The sequence below is a fragment of the Bos indicus x Bos taurus genome, chromosome 1, assembly GCF_003369695.1.
Source record: "Bos indicus x Bos taurus breed Angus x Brahman F1 hybrid chromosome 1, Bos_hybrid_MaternalHap_v2.0, whole genome shotgun sequence".
Lineage (NCBI taxonomy): Eukaryota > Metazoa > Chordata > Mammalia > Artiodactyla > Bovidae > Bos > Bos indicus x Bos taurus.
Genome location: NC_040076.1, coordinates 54,107,733 through 54,134,612, shown reverse-complemented (window position 1 = coordinate 54,134,612; position 26,880 = coordinate 54,107,733).

Below are 26,880 nucleotides of genomic sequence, written 5' to 3'. Positions count from 1 at the left end.
TGAAAGAATAGGATTATAAACAGAGATTAAGATAGTAGATTTTGTGACTTCATATATGGTGTAGTTTTGGGGAACAAATGTTCAAAATGGGATCATGGGAATTGTCTGCTGAAAGCAAGTGAAGACAGAGTAAAAGATGGAAATAAAATTTGAATCTAGCAAATAGGGTTAACAATCTGTATGGTTATAAATTCACCTGGATGAAAACAGGAATGGGGATGGCAAGACAAAAACAATAAACCATATGACAAAATGATCAATAGATGTAGGAAAACCTTGAACATCATAAATAAGAGGGACATGGAAGAAAGGAGATTGCTACAGTTGATTGATATGAGGCTCAAGGTCCTAGGGATATTTTCCCCAGAGTGGAGGAATAATATTATAGAAGTAGTAATACCAGTTACTCGTGATTCTAGTCCAGATATTATCATTAACTAACTTAGCAATTAATTTTACATCTCTTGGTCAAAAAACTCTCACTTGTGAAAGGAGAAAAATGGGTTAGATTATATCTAGCTTCTTTACAGCTCTAACATTTCATGATTTTAACTTAGAATTGAATCCAAATTTCCTAATTCTAATAACAAGCTAATCTTCCACTGGCTTTAAAACCATGTCACTATACCTTTAATGGGATATAAACCCAGGGCCAGTGCCTCTTGGGGAGAGTGATGAAATGGTACATAAACAAGTCACTTCCCCTCTCTCTCCAGCAGAGATGCTCAACTTTAAATTCGTTCTCTTTGTATCTGTGAGCTGTGGTTCACATCTGTGTGAGCTGATTCCCTATTACCTATTGTGATTTGCAGAAAAATCTAAGCTCAGAATGTAATGGGGCCTATGGGAGAATCTAGGCCCAGGCAGGTCAGGCGGTGTCTTGGGTGACCTCTCTCTGACCTGTGCAATTTTATTACCCAGCTGCTGGTGGAGAGTGGTTGCTTACAAGATAGCATTTCCCTTTTCTTCAGCTATTTGGATGTTTCCTCTTTGCTTTGCTTTTTTTCTTTCTTTTGGTTTCTATCATTTCTCTTTCAAATTGCTTATTTCAAATCATATGTATATTGTGTGTATAAATTTCACATACATATATACAACATATATGTATTACTACATACATAGTATTACTAATTTCCCAAACTTTCAAATAATCTAAGCACTGTTTTGATAATTGAGTGCTAAAAGTAAGATGCTCTAGTACTCTGCTAATGAGTCCCAAGCTTTTCATTTTGGCTTCCTTTACATTTGGCAACGCTACTTTGCCTCTTCCTAAGCCTCTGAGTTTCTAATACTTCCCTTCTTGTGCTTGACCCAGCCAACTTGGGTGTAGGGCTCTTGCTGCACCTGGTCCACCATCTGTCTTTTTTTTCCTTTTCCAATAGGACAAACAGCAGCACAGGACAGAGCTAGAATTGATTATTAGACAAAGATAGATGTTCTATTGAATTGAGCTTGTCTTTTAACCATGGAATAGGACTATTTCAGATCTATTTTCTTTTCCATTCTTTTCTACTTCTGACTCTCATATGGGGGAATCACTGTTTCTTAGGGGTTATGATGTAAACATTGAAGTGAGATTCCCCTCACACTAAAAATCTTCCTGATTCTTTCATTGGTTCCCATGCCTACATAAAGGTCTACAAGGTGAACTTCAATGCTTTAATTGGGAGGGGAAAAAAAAAAAAAAACTGGTTAGTTGGGAAGGAGATGTTGATTATTATTTACTTGTTCTATACCTAATGCTATCTACTTTGTTTTGTGTTGATTTTCTATGAAAGAGGGAAATGTTAGTTGTGAAGCTAAGGCTAACAGAGTTTAACATCCTCTAACCCATGAGATTAGACTAAGTCTGTCATTGCTGTTTTTTTCTCAGCATCAGCATAGACCATTGTAGTGCTTATTACAGTGGTAAGTTAGTCATTTGAGTTCATTTATTGAAAGTAGGACCTGCTAGCTTGCAATCTCCTTCAAGGCTAGAACATAATATTTTTATTTTTCAACACTCTATCATGACTTGCAGTTTCTAGATATTCAAAATATTGAGGGACTTCCCTGGTGGTCCAGTGGCTAAGAAGCTACACTCCCAATACAGGGAGTCCAGATTCAATTTCTGGTCCAGGAATTAGATCCCACATGCAACTAAAAAAAAAAAAAATCCGATACTGCAGCCAAGACCAGGCTCAGCCAAATAAACATTTTTAAAAATTTGAGTGAACGAATGTAAGTAACATTATACTGAGTAATGTTTCTCAGAGTTTTTTAAGTGTTCATGCCTTTCAGGCACTTAGTTTCCAGAAGTTCCTGCCTAAGTGTTAAACCCTGAAAATAATAATAGGTAAGATTTGAATGAGAATTTTACAGCACTCATGACTGCATTGGTAATGTTCACAGTATTAGGAAAGAACCTACAGCACAAAGAATATACATTCAGAATATAATATTTTCTTTTTCTTTCTTTTCTTTTTTGTTTAAACTCAGCAGGCACTCCAGGGTCACTTCTGTTAACATCAATTATCTCTACATTCTAAATATGTGGAAGTGCAGCTAGGAAATTCACAGTTAACATCTTGCCATGTAAACCAGGCTTTACCAGAAAATCTAATATTAAAGTGTCCCTAAACATAATCAGTCATCTGTCCCTCACACATCCCACTATGCATTAGCAATCACTAAGTATTTATTATTACTTTTTTCCTTTTAATTAATTGTATTGATAACAGGTCAGAAGTGCTAAATTAATAGGTATAATTCAGAGTGCACCTTAAGTCAGTCATATTCATTTTTTCTAAACTATGGCATAAATACCAAAATTTCTTATTACATATGCTTATTGTCATTAAAATCTCTCATGTAGATATGAAATAGTACAATTTCTGTGTGTTTCAAATAAAATCAGATGAAGGACTACAGGAATCTCATAGGACACCTACTAAGTATCCAAACCATAGATGAATGCGTGAGTAAGTAGACAAAACTTTAGCCTATGCCTATATCATTCAGAGAACAGATCTCCAGAAGAAGGTCAGTGACTATTTTTTGATAATTTTTAGTAGATAAGTTTTATTTTCTACTTCTTTTTAAATTTTTATTTTATATTGCAGTATAGTTGATTAACAATGTGCTAGTTTCAGGTATACAGCAAAGTGATTCAGTTGTACATACACATGTGTCTATTCTTTCTCAAATTCTTTTCCCGTTTAGGTTATTGCAAAACACTGAGCAGCATTCCCTGTGCTATATAGTAGGTCCTTGTTGATTATCTATTTAACTTTTTAAATTTTTTTGGCCTCTCTACACAGATGCAGGATCTTAGTTCCCCAACCAGGGATCCAACCTGTGCCCCCTGCAATAGGATTGCATAGTCTTAACCACTGGACCATCCAGGAAATCCCTACACTGCCTTTAAACTACATTTTCCAATTTAGATACGTATTTTGATTGTTGTTATTGTTTAGTCACTAAGTCATGTCTGACTCTTTTGTGACTCTAGGGACTATGGCCCACCTGGCTCTTCTGTCCATAGGATTTCCCAGGCAAGAATACTGGAGTGGGTTGCCATTTCCTTCTCCAGGGGATCTTCCTGACCCAGGAGTCCAACCCGCGTCTCCTGCTTTGCAGGTGGATTCTTTACCACTGAACCATGTGGGAAGCCCTTATATATATTAGTTTTAGATATTTTTCCATTATAGGTTATTGTAAAATATTGAGTATGCTTTCCTATGCTATACAACAGTAACATGTCTTGTCTTCCTCAACTGTATTGCAAAGGGAGGAATCAATCTCAGGCTTATATTCTTCTATTGTTTTCAATTCTGTTTGAATATATGCTGCTGCTTCTTCTGCTAAGTCACTTCAGTCATGTCCAACTCTGGGGGGCTAGAAAATAAATGCTTATAAATGTGGATATACCATGATATATTTTTTCTGTTTATGTTTAATAAATATTCTCTTTTTTTCTTGATTCATTCTTCCTTCTGCTGCTACCATCACCCCACTGCCCCAAACATCCATATGTTTCATTTGAATCAGAAGGTTTTTATTTCTCTCTGAGCTCCTCTGCCATCCTCTTCTGCAAATTATCATATATTCTGTATAGATGTTAAACCTTCATATTTTTTAACTTAATTTATAGCAATTCGCCGGTCAAATGTATCATCTTCATCCATATCACCTAAAGTAATTACATAGAAAACACTGCTGCTGTTTGCCACGTTCAGCTTGGACATAAATGAAGATGACTCTATCCTGATATTACTGGATTGGCTCTTGGATAAGTAGGAACATATGTGGTATGTCCAAAGTAAATGGATGACTTACTCTCCCAGATAACTTGATTTGGCAAAAATAAAACAAGGTTTCCTGGCTCTTTTTCCCGTTGTCCAATAAAAATAAACCTTTGAGACAGCTTTTCTCCCATTGACACTCCATTAACTGCCAATATTGCTGGAGCAACACTGTTATAAATATGCAAAGTGTAATATAATCAGGCCTATTTTGCATGCCATGCCTGTGTCCCCAGCTGCCTGCTATTTTTGTTTAAGTCCAACATGTTTTGATGTGCTTATTTTGTTGTTTTGCTTTGAATTCTGTGATACTGAATGATTAAAAACAGTTTCTAAAGAATCACCAGATATCCAAATGTTGCTGAAATACATCCAAAATCTAACCTTCTGTTTGGATATGAATTTCGATGTTAACATGACAGTAACACAGAAATGTGTGTTTCATAAAATTCTTCATACAGGATTTAAGTGATACCTAAATCACATGAATGATGTGCATATAAACTCAAAAATGTCAGTGTGTATGACTGGGCCATGTAATGCCAGAGCAGAATGGAAATTCAGAGATATTTGGATTCAACCTTTTCATTTATGAAGAACTTGAAGCCAAGGTATATTAGGGTATTTATTCATGGCTACACAGTCAACTTACTGACAAACTACACCGAGCCACACTACTAGTGACTCTTGGTTCTGAGTTCTTTTCCTATACAAAAATCAGATGTAGTAGTTGTGTCATCCAGAAGAGGACAGGGTGGCCTTTATCCCAGAGTGCCTTATTTTCCATGTGCTGGGATGAGCTGCCCTGCTGAGATACGTCAGCCTTGCTCTTTCAAAATGCCCAGGTATAAATAAGTCCCTAGAGCCAGAATCTCACTCCATGAAAGCTATTTAACACTGAGATAGTCACAAGAATGAAATTTTATAATTAACATTGAGAAATAAATAGCAAATTTTATAAACTGTAAGATTAAAGAAAGCATTACATAACAGCCAAAGCTAGATATACATCACTTTATTCATTAGCCATGAGGAATTACCACAGGTGTCAATTCATTCTTAAATCACCAGAGAATTTCCCTCTAGGTTCAGAAGGTACAAACTCAAAAACCTATAGGGACTGGCAGTTAAGTTGCTGAAACAGCTGTGTGTAATACTACAGGGAATGGTAACTAGTCTGGTAAAATAGAATATAAATATCCTATTTAAAGGGAGCAGCTGCTCCTCGTCTCTAGACAGTACCTATCAACTAAAAATTTGAACTTATTATAAAAACTTTCTATTTTTGGAGAGGAAGCAAAATCAATTAAAAAATACATCCCCACATTTCTCTAAAGAAGGCATACACATATACAACAGGCACATGAAACGATGCTCAGTATTGCTAATTGTTAGAGAAATTCAAATTGAAACTGCTACATACAATGCAGTATCACTTCATACCAGCTGAATGGCCATCATTACAAAGTTTACAAATAACAAATGGTGGAGGGGGTGTGGAGAAAACGGAATCTTCCTATACTGTTGGTGGGAATGTAAATTCATACAACCACTATGGAGAACAGTATGAAAATATCTTTAAAAACTAAAAATAGAGTTACCATATGATCCAGCAATTCCACTCCTAGGCATGGATCAGAAAGGATGAAAATTCTAATTCGGAAAAATACATTTGCTCAATTTTCATAGCAGCACCATTTACATTAGCCAGGATATGGAAGCAACTTAGGTCCATCAACAACAGATGGATAAAGAATACGTGGTATATATATGTATATATATATACAGTGGAATATTACTCTGCCGTTAAAAAGAATGAAATCATGCCATTTATAGCAACATGCTGCTGCTACTGCTGTTAAGTCGCTTCAGTCGTGTCCAACTCTGTGCGATCCCAGAGACGGCAGCCCACCAGGCTCCCCTGTCCCTAGGATTCTCCAGGCAAGAACACTGGAGTGGTTGCCATTTCCTTCTCCAATGCATGAAAGTGAAAAGTGAAAGTGAAGTCGCTCAGTCATGTCCAACTCTTCACGACCCCATGGTCTGCAGCCTACCAGGCTCTGTCCATGGGATTTTCCAGGCAAGAGTACTGGAGTGGGGTGCCATTGCCTTCTCCTTATAGCAACATAGATGGACCTAAAGGTTTTCATACTAAATGAAGTAAATCAGACAGAAAAAGACAAATATCATATGATATCACTTATATGTGGAATCCAAAAAAGATATAAATGAATTTATTTATAAAACAGAAATATACTCACAGACATAGAAAACAAACTTATGATTACCAAAGGGAATAGCAGGCATAGGAGGGTGTAAAGGTTGGGGAGATAAATTAGGAGTTTGGGATTAACATAAATGCACTACTATGTATAAAACAGATAAACTACAAGGACTTACTTTATAGCACAGGGAATTATATTCAATATCTTGCAATAACCTATAATGGAAAATAATCTGAAAAAGAATATATACATGTGCATATGTGTATATATATATAATATATATATAACTTAATCACTTTGCTGTACACCTGAAGTCAACATAACATTGTAACTTAACTATACTGCAATAAAAATAGTTTTTAAAAAAACTTTCCCATTTTTATATGCTCACAACTATTTATGAATCTTTATTTTTATTACACGAGACAAAAAGTTTTGGTCTAGCAAAAGACACACAGATGTATAGAACAGTCTTTTGGACTCTGCGGGAGAAGGCGAGGGTGGGATGATTTGAGAGAATAGCATTGAAACATGTATATTATCATATGATAAACAGATCGCCAGTCCAGGTTCGATGCATGAGACAGGGTGCTCAGGGCTGGTGCACTGGAATGACCCTGAGGGATGGGATGGGGAGGGAGGGGAGAGGGGGGTTCAGAATAGAGAACACATGTACACTCATGGCTGACTCATGTCAATGTATGGCAAAAACCACTACAATACTGTAAAGTAGTTAGCCTCTAATTAAAATAAATAAATTAAAATTTTAAAAAAGTTTTGGTCTAAATTCACCTCTGGGTCTTCACTTTAGATTTTCTATGCAGAATTACATAGGAAATCAAGTCATAACCAGATGTTTGCTTACCTATAATAGGGTCAGAACAAGAAGAGTTATGATCATTTACTGTCTCCAGTCTAATAAAGTCCCATATAGAGTATCCATTAGGGATAATATTACCAATGAGGAACAGAAATACTATAAACTCACTTTCTCCATTCCTTGCACCTATGTCCAAACCAAGGATGGACTTGTCCTTGACCCAGATACATTCTTGCTCTAATAGCTGAGAATCATTTTTCTCTTGTATTGTATATATGGCTATATTCAACTTTACCTCAACAATTTTCTCCACTTTTTCTGTGTTTCTGAATGGCCAACCCTCTTCTGATTAAAATAAAATTCTATCAGTTCAGTTCAGTTCAGTCACTCAGTCATGTCTAATTCTTTGTGACCCCATGGACTGCAGCACTCCAGGCCTCCCTGTCCATCACCAACTCCCAGAGTTCACTCAAGTTCATGTCCATTTAGTCGGTGATGTTATCCAACCATCTCATCCTCCGTCATCCCCTTTTACTCCCACCTTCAATCTTTCCCAGCATCAGAGTGTTTTCAAATGAATCATTTCTTCTCATCAGGTGGCCAAAGTACTGGAGTTTCAGCTTCATTATCAAACCTTCCATGAATACTCAGGACTGATTTTCTTTAGGATGGACTGGTTGGATCTCCTTGCAGTCCAAGGGACTCTCAAGAGTCTTCTCCAACACCACAGTTCAAAAGCATCAATTCTCTGGTGCTCAGCTTTCTTTATACTCCAACTCTCACACCCATACTACTGGAAAAACCATAGCCTTGACTAGATGGACCTTTGTTGGCAAAGTAATGTCTCTGCTTTTTAATGTGCTATCTAGGTTGGTCATAACTTCTTTTTCCAAAGAGTAAGCATCTTTTAATTTCATGGCTGTAGTCAGTCACCATCTGCAGTGATTTTGGAGCCCCCCAAAAAATAAAGTCAGCCACTGTGTCCACTGTTTCCCCATCTATTTGCCATGAAGTGATGGGACCAGACGCCATGATCTTTGTTTTCTGAATGTTGAGCTTTAAACCAACTTTTTCACTTTCTTCTTTCACTTTCATCAAGAGGCTCTTTAGTTCCTCTTCACTTTCTGCCATAAGGGTGCTGCCATCTGCATATCTGAGGTTATTGATATTTCTCCCGGCAATCTTGATTCCAGCTTGTACTTCATCCAGCCCAGCGTTTCTCATGATGTATTCTGCATATAAGTTAAATAAGCAGGGTGACAATATACAGTCCTGACGTACTCCTTTCCCTATTCGGAACCAGATTGCTGTTCCATGTCCAGTTCTAACTGTTGCTTCTTTACCTGCATGCAGACTTCTCAAGAGGCAGGTTATGTGGTCTGGTATTCCCATCCTTGAAGAATTTTCCACAGTTTGTTGTAATCCAAACAGCCAAAGGATTTGGTGTATTCAATAAAGGAGAAGTGGATATTTTTATTGAATGCTCTTGCTTTTTTGATGATCCAACAGATGTTGGCAATTTGATCTCTGGTTCCTCTGCCTTTTCTAAATCCAGCTTGAACATCTGGAAGTTCACAATTCACATACTGTTGAAACCTGGCTTGGAGAATTTTAAGCATTATGTTACTAGTGTATGTGATGAGTGCAATTGTACAGTAGTTTGAGCATTCTTTGGCGTTGCCTTTCTTTGGGATTGGAATGAAAACCGACCTTTTCCAGTCCTGTGGCCACTGTTGATTTTCCAAATTTGCTGGCGTATTCAGTGCAGCACTTTGACAGCATCATCTTTTAGGATCTGATATAGCTCAACTGGAATTCTAACACCTCCACTAACTTTGTTTGTAGTGATACTTCCTAAGGCCCACTTGACTTTGCATTCCAGGATGTCTGGCTCTAGGTGAGTGATCACACCATCGTGATTATCTGGGTCATGAAGATCTTTTTTGTATAGTTCTTCTGTGTATTCTTATCACCTCTTCTTAATATCTTCTGCTTCTCTTAGGTCCATACTATTTCTGTCCTTTACTGTGCCCATCTTTGCATGAAATGTTCCCTTGGTGTCTCTAATTTTCTTGAAGAAATCTCTAGACTTTCCCATTCTATTGTTTTCCTCTATTTCTTTGCATTGATGACCTATTGCCTCCTATATGATGTCACGAACCTCTGTGCATAGTTCTTCAGGCACTCTGTCTATCAGATGTAATCCCTTGAATCTATTTCTCACTTCCACTGTATAAACGTAAGGGATTTGATTTAGGTCATACCTGAATGGTCTAGTGGTTTTCCCTACTTTCTTCAATTTAAGTCTGAATTTGACAATAAGAAGTTCATGTTCTGTGCCACAGTCAGCTCCCGGTCTTGTTTTTGCTGACTGTATAGAGCTTCTCCATCTTTGCTGCAAAGAATATAATCTATCTGACTTTGGTATTGACCATCTGATGATGCCCATGTATAGAGTCTTCTCTTGTGTTGTTTTAAGAGGGTGTTTGCTATGATCAGCACATTCTCTTGGCAAAACTCTATTAGCCTTTTGGGGGATTTAGTTCTAGAAGGTCTTGTAGGTCTTCATAGAACTGTTCAACTTCAGCTTCTTCAGCATTACTATTTGGGCAGACTTGGATTACTGTGATATTGAATGGCTTGCCTTGGAAATTAACAGAAGTCATTCTGTAGTTTTTGAGACTGCATCCAAGTACTGCATTTCTGACCCCTTTGTTGACTATGATGGCTACTCCATGTCTTCTAAGGGACTATTGCCCACAGTAGTAGATATAACGATCATCTGAGTTAAATTCATCCATTCCGGTCCATCTTAGTTTGCTGATTTCTAAAATGTCGATATTCACTCTTGCCATCTCCTGTTTGACCACTTCCAATTTGCCTTGATTCATGGACCTAAAATTCCAGGTTCATATGCAATGTTGTTCTTTATAGCATTGGACTTTACTTCCATCACTAGTCACATTGATCACATTGATCTGGCACCCAAATTACTGCCTCAATTTTTCCTCATTCTTGACACACAAAACATGCATATAACAGAGGGAACAAATCATTTGATTTTCAAACAGGAGAAACTATATTCCCTATGAGATGCTGAACTGGTAGAGTCATGAGCTAGTAGTTCATGGTTGTGACAATGCTATTCCCTTCTCTTTGCTTAAGCACCAAGAAGTATGTCATGGGCACCACTTGCCAGACAGCAGCAGCTCCATGTTTCCTACCAGTGCCTCCAGAGATGAGAGTCAGATAGGCAGGAGGTATCTCAGTTGCCTTTAATAAAGCTCCAAAAATCTTTTACCTATAATCAGCTTATATAAGCTCCAATTATTCTGTCCCATTAATTAAGAACTATATAGCCTTCCCCCACTTTGCACTTAACCTTGAAAACTATACTTAGACACAGTATAATGATATGGATTCCAAAATAAAACTGTCTTCACAGTTTGTTCTGACACCTAAAAGTCCTGTGCCTTAGTTTCTTCATTTCTCAAAAATGTATTAACATAGGATATATGTCATAGAGGGTTTTTAATTATTACATGAGTTAATGTCTGATATTTAGGATAGTATTTGGCATATGATAAGTACTATAGTCATTTTATTTAACTATTTTTAGTTATCACCTACCTTACCATCTCTGCAGCTGTGTCTTTGTAATTGTTTCCTGATGATTCTATCCCATTGCCTTCATAATTTCATACATATTTGTCAAGCAGATGTCCGAATTTCTGGTTCAGAAAATATGCTCATCATAACTAAAGAATATGTATTTCTAAAATAGTACTGCCGTTCAGTTTTCCTTTCCTTAAATGCCAGCTGCAGAGGCCCCCAGCAGGAAATATCTCTTGATGTCTTAGTCCCTAGTACTCTGTCCCTCTTCTGTGTTTTGGCCCATAAAGAGGTAATTTCTTTAGACACTTTTGCTCCAAATCAACTCTCAAATGCCAAACAATGAGTACATTTTTTTTTAAGTCACAAAAGGATATTCAGTAAGTTGATCCAAGTTCCTTTGATTCTAGATTGTGTACTTATTCCAAATTAATGAGGCATTTTAAATTCCACTGTCATTTTCATTTTTTCTCTCTTCAGTATAACTAGACTTCTGGTCATTAAAAATAATTTTCAGAAAAACTCCATTGTATCAGAGATCATTGTTACTTTAATAAGCTAGTCTATCCAGTAAGTTACATGGGCTTTATTACTTTTCACATATTGCTTTCATATTTTTCAAAATATATAAAGAAGATATAATGTTACCTCTTGTTATAGAGGTAACATTTTCAGCTATCCATTGCTGTGTAATTAATCACCTCAAAATTTAGTGGCTTATGATAATAGCCATATTACTATCTCTCATGTTTCCTTAAGCATCAGTTGGATAGTCCTTCTCTGCTATAGGATATTGGCTGGGTCTATAGTTGTCTAGGGGCTCAATTGCACTGAGACAGACAAGATGTCTGACTCTCAGGCTGGCAGTTGCTACTGGATGTCCACCAGAAACATACCTTGGGCTGTGGATCAAGGCACCTCTGGTCTCATGGGGCTTATGGCATGACAGCTGGAGTTTTTGAAGGAATATCACAAGAGTGAGTGTTCCAAGAGGAAAGGAAGAGAAGCTATTAGTCCTTTTAAGACCTGAACTCAGAAGATCCAGGACATTCTATTGGTCAAAACTGTCACAGTGTAGCCCAGATTCAAAGGGACGGAATATAGTCTTTTCCTGTGAGGAATAAGGGAGGGACTGCCAAAGGCCATCTTTGGAGACTGGCTACCATGGTAACCAAAACTGTCCTCTTCCCCACAGATTTCTTCTGTCTGTTGTTAGACAACAAATGGAATAAGAATTGAGAAAGTAGTTCAATAGATCATTGTTGCTTATTTTATATAAAGTAGTGCATCTGTTAATCCAAAACTCCTCATTTACTCTACTGTATAGCACAGGGAACTATATTCAGTATCTTGTAATAACCTATAATGGAACAGAATTTGAAAAAGAATAAATATGTATGTATAACTGAATCACTTCTTTGTTGCACACCTGAAACAAATACATTGTAGGTCAACTATACTTCAGTTTTTTTAAAAATTAAACAGATTGTAGCTCAAAATACAAAATAAGTTAAAAATAATGTCTTTAAATTTCACTGAGAGGGGAGGAGCTAAGATGGTGGAGGAATAGGTCGGGGAGACCACTTTCTCCCCCACAAATTCATCAAAAGAACATTTAAAAGCCAAGTAAATTCCACAAAACAACTTCTGAATGCCGGCAGAGGACATCAGGCACCCAGAAAAGCAACCCATTGTCTTCGAAAGGAGGTAGGAAAAAATATAAAAGACAAAAAAAGAGACAAAAGAGGGAGAGACGGAGCTCCGTCCCAGGAAGGGAGTCTTAAAAAGAGAGAAGTTTCCAAACAGCAGGAAACACTCTCACTGCCGAGTCTGTGCCAAGCCTTGGAAGCACAGAGGGCAACATAACAGGGAGGAAAAATAAATAAACAAATAAAACCCACAGATTGCGAGCCCAACGGTAACTCCCCCAGCGGAGAGGAAGCGCAGAAACCTGCAAGTGGGGGCTGGGCAGGGAGGCGTGGGCTGCATTGCTTGTAGTAGGCATCTGGCCTGAATGCCCTGAGCGCTATCTGGGCGAACTAATTTGGGCTAGCAAACCAGACTGTGGGATGACTACCGCACGAAGAGCCAGCCCTAACCTAGGACACCGCCAGGCCCGTGAACAGAGATAGCCGGCTGCAGACCATCCCCCTCCGGTGACAGGCAGCCAGAGCCAGAAGAGGGCAATCAGAGCCCCAGAGAGACATTATGTACAAAACTGTAAGCAGGCTTCTTTGTTAACTAAGACTTCTTGGGGTTCTGGACGGTCAACATCCGCCTGAGAAGGTGTGCCAGTTGTACACCCAGAAGACTGAGCAGCAGGGAGGCGATAAGTCGCAGCAACTGCGCTCCCCAAACACGTCATCACCTGAGCTGCTCGGACCTGGGAAGGGCACAAAACACAGGCCCAACCGAGTCTGAGTCTGTGCCTCTGAGGACTACCCGAGTGTCTGAACCTGAGCGGCTTAGACCTGGGAGGTGCAAGCAGCCCAGGGCCAGCCTCAGATGGTTCCCAGCAGAGCAACCAAGAGCCTGAGCAGTGTGGGCAGGGAAGCTACACACGCCGTGAGTGGGGACAGGCCCAGTGTGGCTGAGGCACTGCGAGCACACACCAGTGTTATTTGTTTGCAGCGTCCCTCCCTCCCCACAGCGCGACTGAACAAGTGAGTCTAGGCGGAAATCAGACACTGCAGAGACCAGCAAACAGAAGAAGCTATAACAGAGGGAACTGCCTTGGAAGCGACAGGCAATAGATTAAAACCCCGTTGTTAGTACTGACTGAATAGGAAGGGGCCTATAGATCTTGAGAAATATAAGCCGGACCAAGGAACTAGCCGAAAATGAACTGACCCCACAATACCCACAACAACACCAGAGAAAGTCCTAGATATATTTTTACTATTTTTACAATCATTCTTTTTTTTTTTAATTTTTAAAAAAATTTTAAGTCCTCTATTACTCCTTTAATTTTCACTTTTATAACCTACTATTACTTTCCAAAAAAAAAAAGACCCTATTTTTTTTAAAGCAAACTTCATATATATATTTTTTATAATTTTTGTGATCTTGTTTTTTTTTTCTTTTTCTCTTTCTTCTTTTTTTTTTTCTTCTTTTCTTTAACATTGTATTTTTGAAATTCCAAACTATACTCTAGATTTTTAATTTTAGCTTTTTGGTATTTGCTATCAATTTTGTACCTATATATTTTTTTTGATAATTTTTCTGACTTTTTTTTCTCTCTTTCTTTCTCTTCTTCTTTTCTTTAACATTGTATTTCTTAAATTCCAAACTCTACCCTAGATTTTTAGTTTATGCTTTTTGGTATTTGTTATCAATTTTGTACCTATATTTTCTTTATAATTTTTGTGACTTTGATTTTTTTTTCCTCTTTCTTTTCCTTCTTATTTTCTTTAACATTGTATTTTTGAAATTCCAAACTCTACTCTAGATTTTTAACTTTTGCTTTTTGGTATTTGTTATCAATTTTGTACCTATATTTTCTTTATAATTTTTGTGACTTTGTTTTTTGTTTTTCTCTCTTTCTTTTCCTTCTTCTTTTCTTTAACATTGTATTTTTGAAATTTCAAACACTAGATTTTTAATTTTTTCTTTTAGGTATTTGTTACCAATTTTGTACCTTTAAGAACCCAATCTTCAGTACCCATTTTTTACTTGGGAGCAAGATTACTGACTTGACTGCTCTCTCCCGCTTTGGACTCTCCTTTTTCTCCATGAAGTTGCCTGTGTCTTCTCCCTAAACCCTCTCTACTCTACCCAACTCTGGCGAATTTATGTGTGTTCCAGATGGTGGAGAACACTTAGGGAACTGATTACTGGCTGGATCTGTCTCTCTCCTTTTCATCCCCCCCTTTTATCCTCCTGGCCACCTCTGTCTGCTTCCTCCCTCTTCTCTTCTCTGTATAACTCCATGAACATCTCTGAGCAGTCCTGTCTTGGAGTGCACATAAGGAAGTGATTACTAGTTAGCCCACTCTCTCCTCTATCGATTCCACCTCATCTCATTTGGGTCACCTCTAACTCCATCCTCCCTCTTCTCTTTTCCATGTAATGCTGTGAACCTCTCTGGGTGACCCTTACGGTGGAGAAACTTTTCATCTTTAACGTAGATGTTTTATCAATGGTGCTGTAAAGAAGGAGAAGTTTTGAAACTACTGTAAAAATAAGACTGATAACTGGAAGCAGGAGGCTTAAGTCCAAACCCTGACTCCAGGGAGCTCCTGACTCCAGGGAACAGTAATTGACAGGAGCTCATCAAACGTCTCCATACCTACACTGAAACCAAGCACCACACAAGGGCCAACAAGTTCCATGGCAAGACATATCAAGCAAATTCTCCAGCAACACAGGAACACAGCCCTGAGCTCCAAGATACAGGCTGCCCAAAGTCACCCCAAAACCATAGACATCTCATAACTCATTACTGGACACTTCATTGCACTCCAGAGAGAAGAAATACAGCTCCACCCACCAGCACACTGACACAAGCTTCCCTAACCAAGAAACCTTGACAAGCCACCTATACAAACCCACACACAGCAAGGAAACTCCACAATAAAGAGAACTCCACAAACTGCCAGAATACAGAAAGGACACCCCAAACTCAGCAATTTAAACAAGATGAAGAGACAGAGGAATACCCAGCAGGTAAAGGAACAGGATAAATGCCCACCAAACCAAACAAAAGAGGAACAGATAGGGAATATACCTGATGAAGAATTCCGAATAATGACAGTGAAATTGATCCAAAATCTTAAAATCAAAATGGAATCACAGATAAATAGCCTGGAGACAAGGACTGAGAAGATGCAAGAAAGGTTTAACAAGGACCTAGAAGAAATAAAAAAGAGTCAATATATAATGAATAATGCAATAAATGAGATCAAAAACACTCTGGAGGCAACAAATAGTAGAATAACAGAGGCAGAAGATAGGATTAGTGAATTAGAAGATAGAATGGTAGAAATAAATGAATCAGAGAGGAAAAAAGAAAAACGAATTAAAAGAAATGAGGACAATCTCAGAGACCTCCAGGACAATATTAAACGCTACAACATTCGAATCATAGGGGTCCCAGAAGAAGAAGACAAAAAGAAAGACCATGAGAAAATACTTGAGGAGATAATAGTTGAAAACTTCCCTAAAATGGGGAAGGAAATAATCACTCAAGTCCAAGAAACCCAGAGAGTCCCAAACAGGATAAACCCAAGGCAAAACACCCCAAGACACATATTAATCAAATTAATGAAGATCAAACACAAAGAACAAATATTAAAAGCAGCAAGGGAAAAACAACAAATACCACACAAGGGAATTCCCATTAGGATAACAGCTGATCTTTCAATAGAAACTCTTCAAGCCAGGAGGGAATGGAAAGACATACTCAAAGTGATGAAAGAAAATAACCTACAGCCCAGATTATTGTACCCAGCAAGGATCTCATTCAAATATGAAGGAGAAATCAAAAGCTTTACAGACAAGCAAAAGCTGAGAGAATTCAGCACCACCAAACCAGCTCTCCAACAAATACTAAAGGCTATTCTCAAGACAGGAAACACAAAAACGGTGTATAAATTCGAACCCAAAACAATAAAGTAAATGGCAATGGGATCATATTTATCAATAATTACCTTAAACGTAAATGGGTTGAATGCCCCAACCAAAAGACAAAGACTGGCTGAATGGATACAAAAACAAGACCCCTACATATGCTGTCTACAAGAGACCCACCTCAAAACAGGGGACACATACAGACTGAAAGTGAAGGGCTGGAAAAAGAGTTTCCATGCAAATAGGGACCAAAAAAAAGCAGGAGTAGCAATACTCATATCAGAAAAATAGACTTTAAAACAAAGGCTGTGAAAAGAGACAAAGAAGGTCACTACATAATGATCAAAGGATCAATCCAAGAAGAAGATATAACAATTATAAATATATGTGCACCCAACACGGGAGCACCACAATACATAAGACAAATGCTAACAAGTATGAAAGGAGAAATTAACAATAACACAATAATAGTGGGAGACTTTAATACCCCACTCACACCTATGGATAGATCAACTAAACAGAAAATTAACAAGGAAACACAAACTTTGAACGATACAATAGACCATAGACCTAATTGATATCTATAGGACATTTCATCCCAAAACAATGAATTTCACCTTTTTCTCAAGTGCACATGGAAGCTTCTCCGGGATAGATCACATCCTGGGCCATAAATCTAGCCTTGGTAAATTCAGAAAAATTGAAATCATTCCAAGCATCTTTTCTGACCACAATGCAGTAAGATTAGATCTCAATTACAGGAGAAAAACGATTAAAAATTCCAACATATGGAGGCTGAACAACACGCTGCTGAATAACCAACAAATCACAGAAGAAATCAAAAAAGAAATCAAAATTTGCATAGAAACTAATGAAAATGAAAACACAACAACCCAAAACCTGTGGGACACTGTAAAAGCAGTCCTAAGGGGAAAGTTCATAACAATACAGGCATACCTCAAGAAACAAGAAAAAAGTCAAATAAATAACCTAACTCTACACCTAAAGCAACTAGAAAAGGAAGAAATGAAGAACCCCAGGGTTAATAGAAGGAAAGAAATCTTAAAAATTAAAGCAGAAATAAATGCAAAAGAAACAAAAGAGACCATAGCAAAAATCAACAAAGCCAAAAGCTTGTTCTTTGAAGGGATAAATAAAATTGACAAACCATTAGCCAGACTCATCAGGAAACAAAGGGAGAAAAATCAAATCAATAAAATTAGAAATGAAAATGGAGAGACCACAAAAGACAACACAGAAATACAAAGGATCGTAAGAGACTACGATCAGCAATTATATGCCAATAAAATGGACAATGTGGAAGAAATGGACAAATTCTTAGAAAAGTACAACTTTCCAAAACTGGACCAGGAAGAAATAGAAAATATAACAGACCCATCACAAGCACGGAAATTGAAACTGTAATCAGAAATCTTCCAGCAAACAAAAGCCCAGGTCCAGACAGCTTCACAGCTGAATTCTACCAAAAATTTAGAGAAGAGCTAACACCTATCCTGCTCAAACTCTTCCAGAAAATTGCAGAGGAAGGTAAACTTCCAAACTCATTCTATGAGGCCACCATCACCCTAACACCAAAATCAGAAAGAGATGCCACAAAAAAAGAAAACTACAGGCCAATATCACTGATGAACATAGATGCAAAAATCCTTAACAAAATTCTAGCAATCAGAATCCAAAAACACATTAAAAAGATCATACATCATGACCAAGTGGGTTTTATCCCAGGGATGCAAGGATTCTTCAATATCCACAAATCAATCAATGTAATACACCACATTAACAAATTGAAGAATAAAAACCATATGATTATCTCAATAGATGCAGAGAAAGCCTTTGACAAAATTCAACACCCATTTATGATAAAAACTCTCCAGAAAGCAGAAGTAGAAGGAACATACCTCAACATAATAAAAGCTACATATGACAAACCCACAGCAAACATTATCCTCAATGGTGAAAAATTGAAAGCATTTCCTCTAAAGTCAGGAACAAGACAAGGGTGCCCACTTTCACCATTACTATTCAACATAGTTTTGGGAGTTTGGGCCATAGCAATCAGAGCAGAAGAAGAAATAAAAGGAATCCAAATTGGAAAAGAAGTACAACTCTCACTGTTTGCAGATGACATGATCCTCTACATAGAAAACCCTAAAGACTCCACCAGGAAATTACTAGAACTAATCAATGAATATAGTAAAGTTGAAGGATATAAAATTAACACACAGAAATCCCTTGCATTCCTATACACTAATAATGAGCAAATAGAGAAATTAAGGAAACAATTTCATTCACCATTGCAACGGAAAGAATAAAATACTTAGGAATATATCTACCTAAATAAACTAAAGACCTATATATAGAAAACTATAAAACACTGGTGAAATAAATCAAAGAGGACACTAATAGATGGAGAAATATACCATGTTCATGGATTGGAAGAATCAATATAGTGAAAATGAGTATACTACCCAAAGCAATCTATAGATTCAATGCAATCCCTATCAAGCTACCAACGGTATTCTTCACAGAGCTAGAACAAATAATTTCACAATTTGTATGGAAATACAAAAAACCTCGAATAACCAAAGCAATCTTGAGAAAGAAGAATGGAACTGGAGGAATCAACCTGCCTGATTTCAGGCTCTACTACAAAGCCACAGTTATCAAGACAGTATGGTACTGGCACAAAGACAGAAATATAGATCAATGGAACAAAATAGAAAGCCCAGAGATAAATCCACGCACATATGGACACCTTATCTTTGACAAAGGAGGCAAGAATATACAATGGATTAAAGACAATCTCTTTAACAAGTGGTGCTGGGAAAACTGGTCAACCACTTGTAAAAGAATGAAACTAGAACACTTTCTAACACTATACACAAAAATAAACTCAAAATGGATTAAAGATCTAAATATAAGACCAGAAACTATAAACTCCTAGAGGAGAACATAGGCAAAACACTCTCTGACATACATCACAGCAGGATCCTCTATGACCCACCTCCCAGAATATTGGAAATAAAAGCAAAAATAAACAAATGGGACCTAATTAAACTTAAAAGCTTCTGCACAACAAAGGAAACTATTAGCAAGGTGAAAAGACAGCCTTTAGAATGGGAGAAAATAATAGCAAATGAAGCAACTGACAAACAACTAATCTCAAAAATATACAAGCAACTCCTACAGCTCAATTCCAGAAAAGTAAATGACCCAATCAAAAAATGGGCCAAAGAACTAAATAGACATTTCTCCAAAGAAGACATACAGATGGCTAACAAACACATGAAAAGATGCTCAACATCACTCATTATCAGAGAAATGCAAATCAAAACCACAATGAGGTACCATTTCACCCCAGTCAGAATGGCTGCGATCCAAAAGTCTACAAGCAATAAATGCTGGAGAGGGTGTGGAGAAAAGGGAACCCTCTTACACTGTTGGTGGGAATGCAAACTAGTACAGCCACTATGGAGAACAGTGTGGAGATTCCTTAAAAAACTAGAAATAGAACTGCCTTATGATCCAGCAATCCCACTGCTGGGCATACACACTGAGGAAACCAAAAGGGAAAGAGACACGTGTACCCCAATGTTCACCACAGCACTGTTTATAATAGCCAGGACATGGAAGCAACCTAGATGCCCATCAGCAGATGAATGGATAAGAAAGCTGTGGTACATATACACAATGGAGTATTACTCTGCCATTAAAAAGAATACATTTGAATCAGTTCTAATGAGGTGGATGAAACTGGAGCCTATTATACACAGTGAAGTAAGCCAGAAAGAAAAACACCAATACAGTACACTAACGCATATATATGGAATTTAGAAAGATGGTAACGATAACCCTGTATACGAGACAGCAAAAGAGACACTGATGTATAGAACAGTCTTTTGGACTCTGTGGGAGAGGGAGAGGGTGGGATGACTTGGGAGAATGGCATTGAAACATGTGTAATATCATATATGAAACAAGTCGCCAGTCCAGGTTTGATGCACGATACTGGATGCTTGGGGCTGGTGCACTGGGACGACCCAGAGGGATGATATGGGGAGGGAGGCAGGAGGAGGGTTCAGGATGGGAAACACATGTATACCTGTGGCGGATTCATGTTGATATATGGCAAAACCAATACAATATTGTAAAGTTAAAAAATAAAAATAAATTAAAAAACAACAACAAAAAAATAAATTTCATTGAAATTAAATAGAAAGAAATATGGTCTTGGAATCAGAATACTGGGGTTTGAGTCCAGTCTCTATAATTTGTAAGCTAAATGTGACCTCAACAATTCATCTAAACTGAATATTTTAGATTATTCTCCTACACAAACAGATGGAAAGAAAATGGGTAAGAAACTGATCCTGGGAAGGAAAGGAAAATAACTGATAAATGGCCAACATGTAAATTTCAAAAGATAATCAGACTTTGGGAGACAAACTCAGTGTCTCAGCATAGTCTCCGGGTACTGTCAGGCTCCTCTGATCATTGTCATAAACACAAAACATAAAAGCCACATGGATGGGACAGATCCCAAGGAAGGTCAAAGACAAAAGGCAAGAACTTACCAGAATGGACCAAGGAACAGGGGTGCAGGCACAGGTCAGACAACAGGCAGAGATACAAAGATTAGCACAGCCCTGGTCTCTCTGCATTTCTATCCAGATATTCTGAATTAATAAGCAATTCTAAATTTAAAAATTTCAACTCTAGTTCTACACCAGAACTCTCTGTGAAACTTAAAAAAGCCTAAGTCTACATTGTGTACACTATTTCTCCACCTGGAGTATACTTTTCTCCTGGTTAATTACACCACTTTTTTTTAGTCGCACTCAGTAGTCCCGTCTCCCAAAGGGCTCCCCAGAGACCCCTTCAGTGCAGGTTAGAGTCTGTATATTCCCTTGTTTTCCCAAAGATTATAGAATTTAGCATGTCTTGTTTTCTTGTTTCTCTTCTTTAGCATACTATGCAGCTAGTGAATTTATAAGGCACCACTAGACCATTCAGGTATGACCCAAATCAAATCCCTTATGATTATACAGTGGAAGTGAGAAATAGATTTAAGGGACTAGATCTGATAGATAGAGTGCCTGATGAACTATGGACTAAGGTTCATGACATTGTACAAGAGACAGGGATCAAGACCATCCCCAAAGAAAAGAATGCAAAAAAGCAAAATGGCTGTCTGGGGAGGCCTTACAAATAGCTGTGAAAAGAAGAGAAGTGAAAAGCAAAGGAGAAAAGGAAAAATATAAGCATCTGAATGCAGAGTTCCAAAGAATAGCAAGAAGAGATAAGAAAGCCTTCCTCAGCGGTCAATGCAAAGAAATAGAGGAAAACAACAGAATGGGAAAGACTAGAGATCTCTTCAAGAAAATTAGAGATACCAAGGGAACATTTCATGCAAAGAGGGGCTCGATAAAGGACAGAAATGGTATGGACCTAACAGAAGCAGAAGATATTAAGAAGAAGTGGCAAGAATACACAGAAGAACTGTACAAAAGAGATCTTCATGACCCAGATAATCACGATGGTGTGATCACTGACCTAGAGCCAGATATCCTGGAATGCGAAGTCAAGTGGGCCTTAGAAAGCATCACTACAAACAAAGCTAGTGGAGGTGATGGAATTCCAGTTGAGCTATTTCAAATCCTGAAAGATGATGCTGTGAAAGTGCTGCATTCTATATGCCAGCAAATTTGGAAAACTGAGCAGTGGCCACAGGACTGGAAAAGTTTTCATTCCAATCCCAAAGGAAGGCAATGCCAAAGAATGTTCGAACCACTGCACAATTGCACTCATCTCACACGCTAGTAAAGTAATGCTCAAAATTCTCCAAGGCAGGCTTCAGCAATATGTGAACTGTGAACTTCCAGATGTTCAAGTTGGTTTTAGAAAAGGCAGAAGAACCAGAGATCAAATTGCCAACATCTGCTGGATCATGGAAAAAAGCCAAGTGAGTTCCAGAAAAGCATCTATTTCTGCTTTATTGACTATGCCAAAGCCTTTGACTGTGTGGATCACAATCAACTGTGGAAAATTCTGAAAGAGATGGGAATACCAGACCACCTGATCTGTCTCTTGAGAAATTTGTATGCAGGTCAGGAAGCAACAGTTAGAACTGGACATGGAACAACAGACTGGATCCAAATAGGAAAAGGAGTACTCCAAGGCTGTGTATTGTCACCCTGCTTATTTAACTTATATGCAGAGTACATCATGAGCAATGCTGGGCTGAAAGAAGTACAAGCTGGAATCAAGATTGCTGGGAGAAATATCAATAACCTCAGATATGCAGATGACACCACCCTTATGGCTGAAAGTGAAGAGGAACTCAAAAGCCTCTTGATGAAGGTGAAAGAGGAGAGTGAAAAAGTTGGCTTAAAACATTCAGAAAACGAAGATCATGGCATCTGGCCCCATTACTTCATGGGAAATAGATGGGGAAACAGTGGAAACAGTGTCAGACTTTATTTTTGGGGGCTCCAAAATCACTGCAGATGGTGACTGTAGCCATGAAATTAAAAGACGCTTACTCCTTGGAAGAAAAGTTATGACCAGCCTAGACAGCATACTGAGTGAACTCTGGGAGTTGGTGATGGACAGGGAGGCTTGGGATGCTGCCATTCATGGGGTCGCAAAGAGTAGGACACGACTGAGGAACTGAACTGTACTGAACTGAACTGAACACAATGCCACTACCTTCTACCTCCAAGACAGATGATAGCTAGATAATGTGAGAGAGTCAATTCCTAGGCAGATTGATAAGAAGTCCAGTGTCCCCAAGGAGGAGAAAGGGGTCTGGGGCTCTCAAAGTGGAGACGAGAGTCTGGAATTCTCAAGGAGAAGAAAAGGACAAACTTTTTTTCCCTCTACATTCCTTAGTCTTAGTAAATTACACAACTCAGTTTAAACTCTGTACTAGGGATTATACAACAATGTATCCTGCCGGAGGACAGTTTCTCCTTTCTGAAAACCTTCTGACCAATCCTGATATCTTAGCATGTATATTATGGGAGTGGATATGGTAGGGTCTTTCTATTGTTAAATTCTAATCTTGTTATCCTAAAATGTAAATTGTGGGAGTGGGTCTGATAAAATTTTCACAAACTTGAGACATTCTTTTGATTCATTGTAATAACTAATTAAAAGGTATATAACTCCATTGCTAACACTCACAAGGGGTTACTCTTTCTGCCCTCTTCTAATGTCTATGTCAGAAGCTTTCTCTATCCCTTTTATACTTTAATAAATCTCTATTGCACAAAAGCCCTGAGCGATCAATCCTCATCTCTGGCCCCGGATTGAATTCTTCTCCTCCAGAGGCCAGGAATGCCGGCATCTTTCATGGTTCAGCAACAACCTTTCAAATGGATGGAAGAAATGAAGGAAGAAAGGGAGGAAGGAGGAAAAGATGGAAGGAGGAGAGGGGAGTAAAACCAGGAAGGAAAGGAGAGAGGAAGATCACATGCCCAGTTCTTTTCTACCATTTCCAATAAACATATGAATGCACATTTATATCTTGGCCACTTGCCAAGAGATTCTAAATCATACATATTTTTATAGGTTTTATTCCTGATGTATAGTCAGGGTTGATATTTGTTGCTTTATGTCTGATATGCAAAAAGTCAGCTTTTACTGGCATATTGATCCAAATGTTAAGATCTGACATATATACAGTATTGATACTATGTGAAAAAAAACAGATAACTAATGAGACATTACTGTATAGCACAGAAAATTCTACTCAATGCTCTGTAGTGACCTAAATGGGAAGGAAATCCAAAAGAGAGGGGAATCTATGTATATAGCAGATCAGATCAGCTGCTCAGTCGTGTCTGACTCTTTGCGACCCCATGAATCGCAGCACTCCAGGCCTCCCTGTCCATCACCAACTCCCAGAGTTCACTCAGACTCACGTCCATTGAGTCAGTGATGCCATCAAGCCATTTCATCCTCTGTCGTCCCCTTCTCCTCCTGCCCCCAATCCCTCCCAGCATCACAGTCTTTTCCAATGAGTCAACTCTTCCCATGACCTGGCCAAAGTACTGGAGTTTCAGCTTTAGCATCATTCCTTCCAAAGAAATCCCAGGGCTGATCTCCTTCAGAATGGACTGGTTGGATCTCCTTGCAGTCCAAGGGACTCTCAAGAGTCTTCTCCAACACCACTCTTCAAAAGCATCAATTCTTTGGCACTCAGCCTTCTTCACAGTCCAATACTCACATCCATACATGACCACAGGAAAAACCATAGCCTTGACTAGACGAACCTTTGCTGGCAAAGTAATGTCTCTGCTTTTGAATATGCTATCTAGGTTGGGCATAACTATCCTTCCAAGGAGTAAGCGTCTTTTAATTTCATGGCTGAAGTCACCATCTGCAGTGATTTTGGAGCCCAGAAAAAAAAGTCTGACACTGTTTCCACTGTTTCCCCATCTATTTCCCACGAAGTGGTGGGACCAGATGCCATGATCTTTGTTTTCTGAATGTTGAGCTTTAAGCCAACTTTTTCACTCTCCACTTTCACTTTCATCAAGAGGCTTTTTAGTTCCTCTTCACTTTCAGCCATAAGGGTGGTGTCATCTGCATATCTGAGGTTATTGATATTTCTCCCGGCAATCTTGATTCCAGCTTGTGTTTCTTCCAGTCCAGCATTTCTCATGATGTACTCTGCATATAAGTTAAATAAACAGGGTGACAATACACAGCCTTGACGAACTCCTTTTCCTAGTTGGAACCAGTCTGTTTTTCCATGTCCAGTTCTAACTGTTGCTTCCTGACCTGCATACAAATTTCTCAAGAGGCAGATCAGGTGGTCTGGTATTCCCATCTCTTTCAGAATTTTCCACAGTTGATTGTGATCCACACAGTCAAAGGCTTTGGCATAGTCAATAAAGCAGAAATAGATGCTTTTCTGGAACTCTCTTGCTTTTTCCATGATCCAGCAGATTTTGGCAATTTGATCTCTGGTTCCTCTGCCTTTTCTAAAACCAGCTTGAATACATGATTCACTTTGCTGTACAGCAGAAACTAACACAACTTTGTGAAGCAGATATACTGCAATAAAAAGATTTTTTTTATTAAATTAAAATTTTTTTTAATGTTGGGCATGAAATCCAAGGGTAGGAATACCATATGTTTCTCCTGGTCCAGATATGAAAACCAAGGAAACCAGCTAATGTGTTTTTTGTTTGTTTGTTTTGTTTTGTTTTTTGCATTCATTACCTGTCTAGCAGTGTCCCAACGTCCTCAATATACTTTATTCTCACTGTAATGACAACGATAGTATCTTACTGTCTCCATTTTTACTGATAAAGAAGTTGAGGAATGATACAGAAAGAATAAGTAATTTGGCAAGGAGCAGATAGAGCCTAGTACACAAAAAACAACCACAGCAGCTTAGGGACTGTGTCCCATTAGATTCTTTGTATACTTCTATACACAAAACTGTGCACAGACTGATGTTGAATACATATTTATCGATAAATAATGATAAATGGGGTTTACTTTGTCTCCTTTCATAGTCAGAAAACATACTAGTGCATATAAAGTGATTAAACCACAAAAACAAGTAACAAGGTAATAAGTATATATTCAGCTACAGTGCTACCTCTGGGTGTAGCAAGATGGCAAAAGATGGAACATGAAGCAATACAGCAGAAAAAGTAATGATTGAATTGAGTAAAAAGTTTTCTAAGTAACAGGTGAGACCCTTTCAAGGGACATTCAGATGTGTGCTCTTTCCTTCTCACAAAATCCAATACCAGGGCCAACTTACAGGGCACAACTTGTGCAGTCGCACAGGACCCATGGTTAGAAGACAAAGTCTTCTGCTGTCACTATCCTGAAAGTTTTAATAAATTTTGAACAATCCACCCATTTTCAATTTACACTTAGCCCCATCAACTTTGTAGTCAGTCCTGTCGAGGATAAGGGGGCAGCAGATGATGAGATGGTTAGAGAGCATCACTGACTCAGTGGACATGAATCTGAGCAAACTCCAGGAGATGGTCAGGGACAGGGAAGCCAGGCATGCTGCAATCCATGGGGTTACAGAGTCACAACTTAGCAACTGAACCACAGCAACCTATCCATGAAATCCTACAAAGCCCCTCACTACACAGCAATATGTAAAGGAGGCATTTTGTAATAGGTGGCTACCATCAACATGTTTATAAAAATGGCAGAAATTGGGCAAATATCTGTCATAATAAACAAGAAAAGAATTGTTAGACTAATAGAAACACAGAGTCTTAAAAATCCTGTAATCAGCATATCAACCTTAAATCAAAGAAGTGACAAGGCTGACATGAACCAGATTAGATCAGCAGGTATCAGCCCAGCA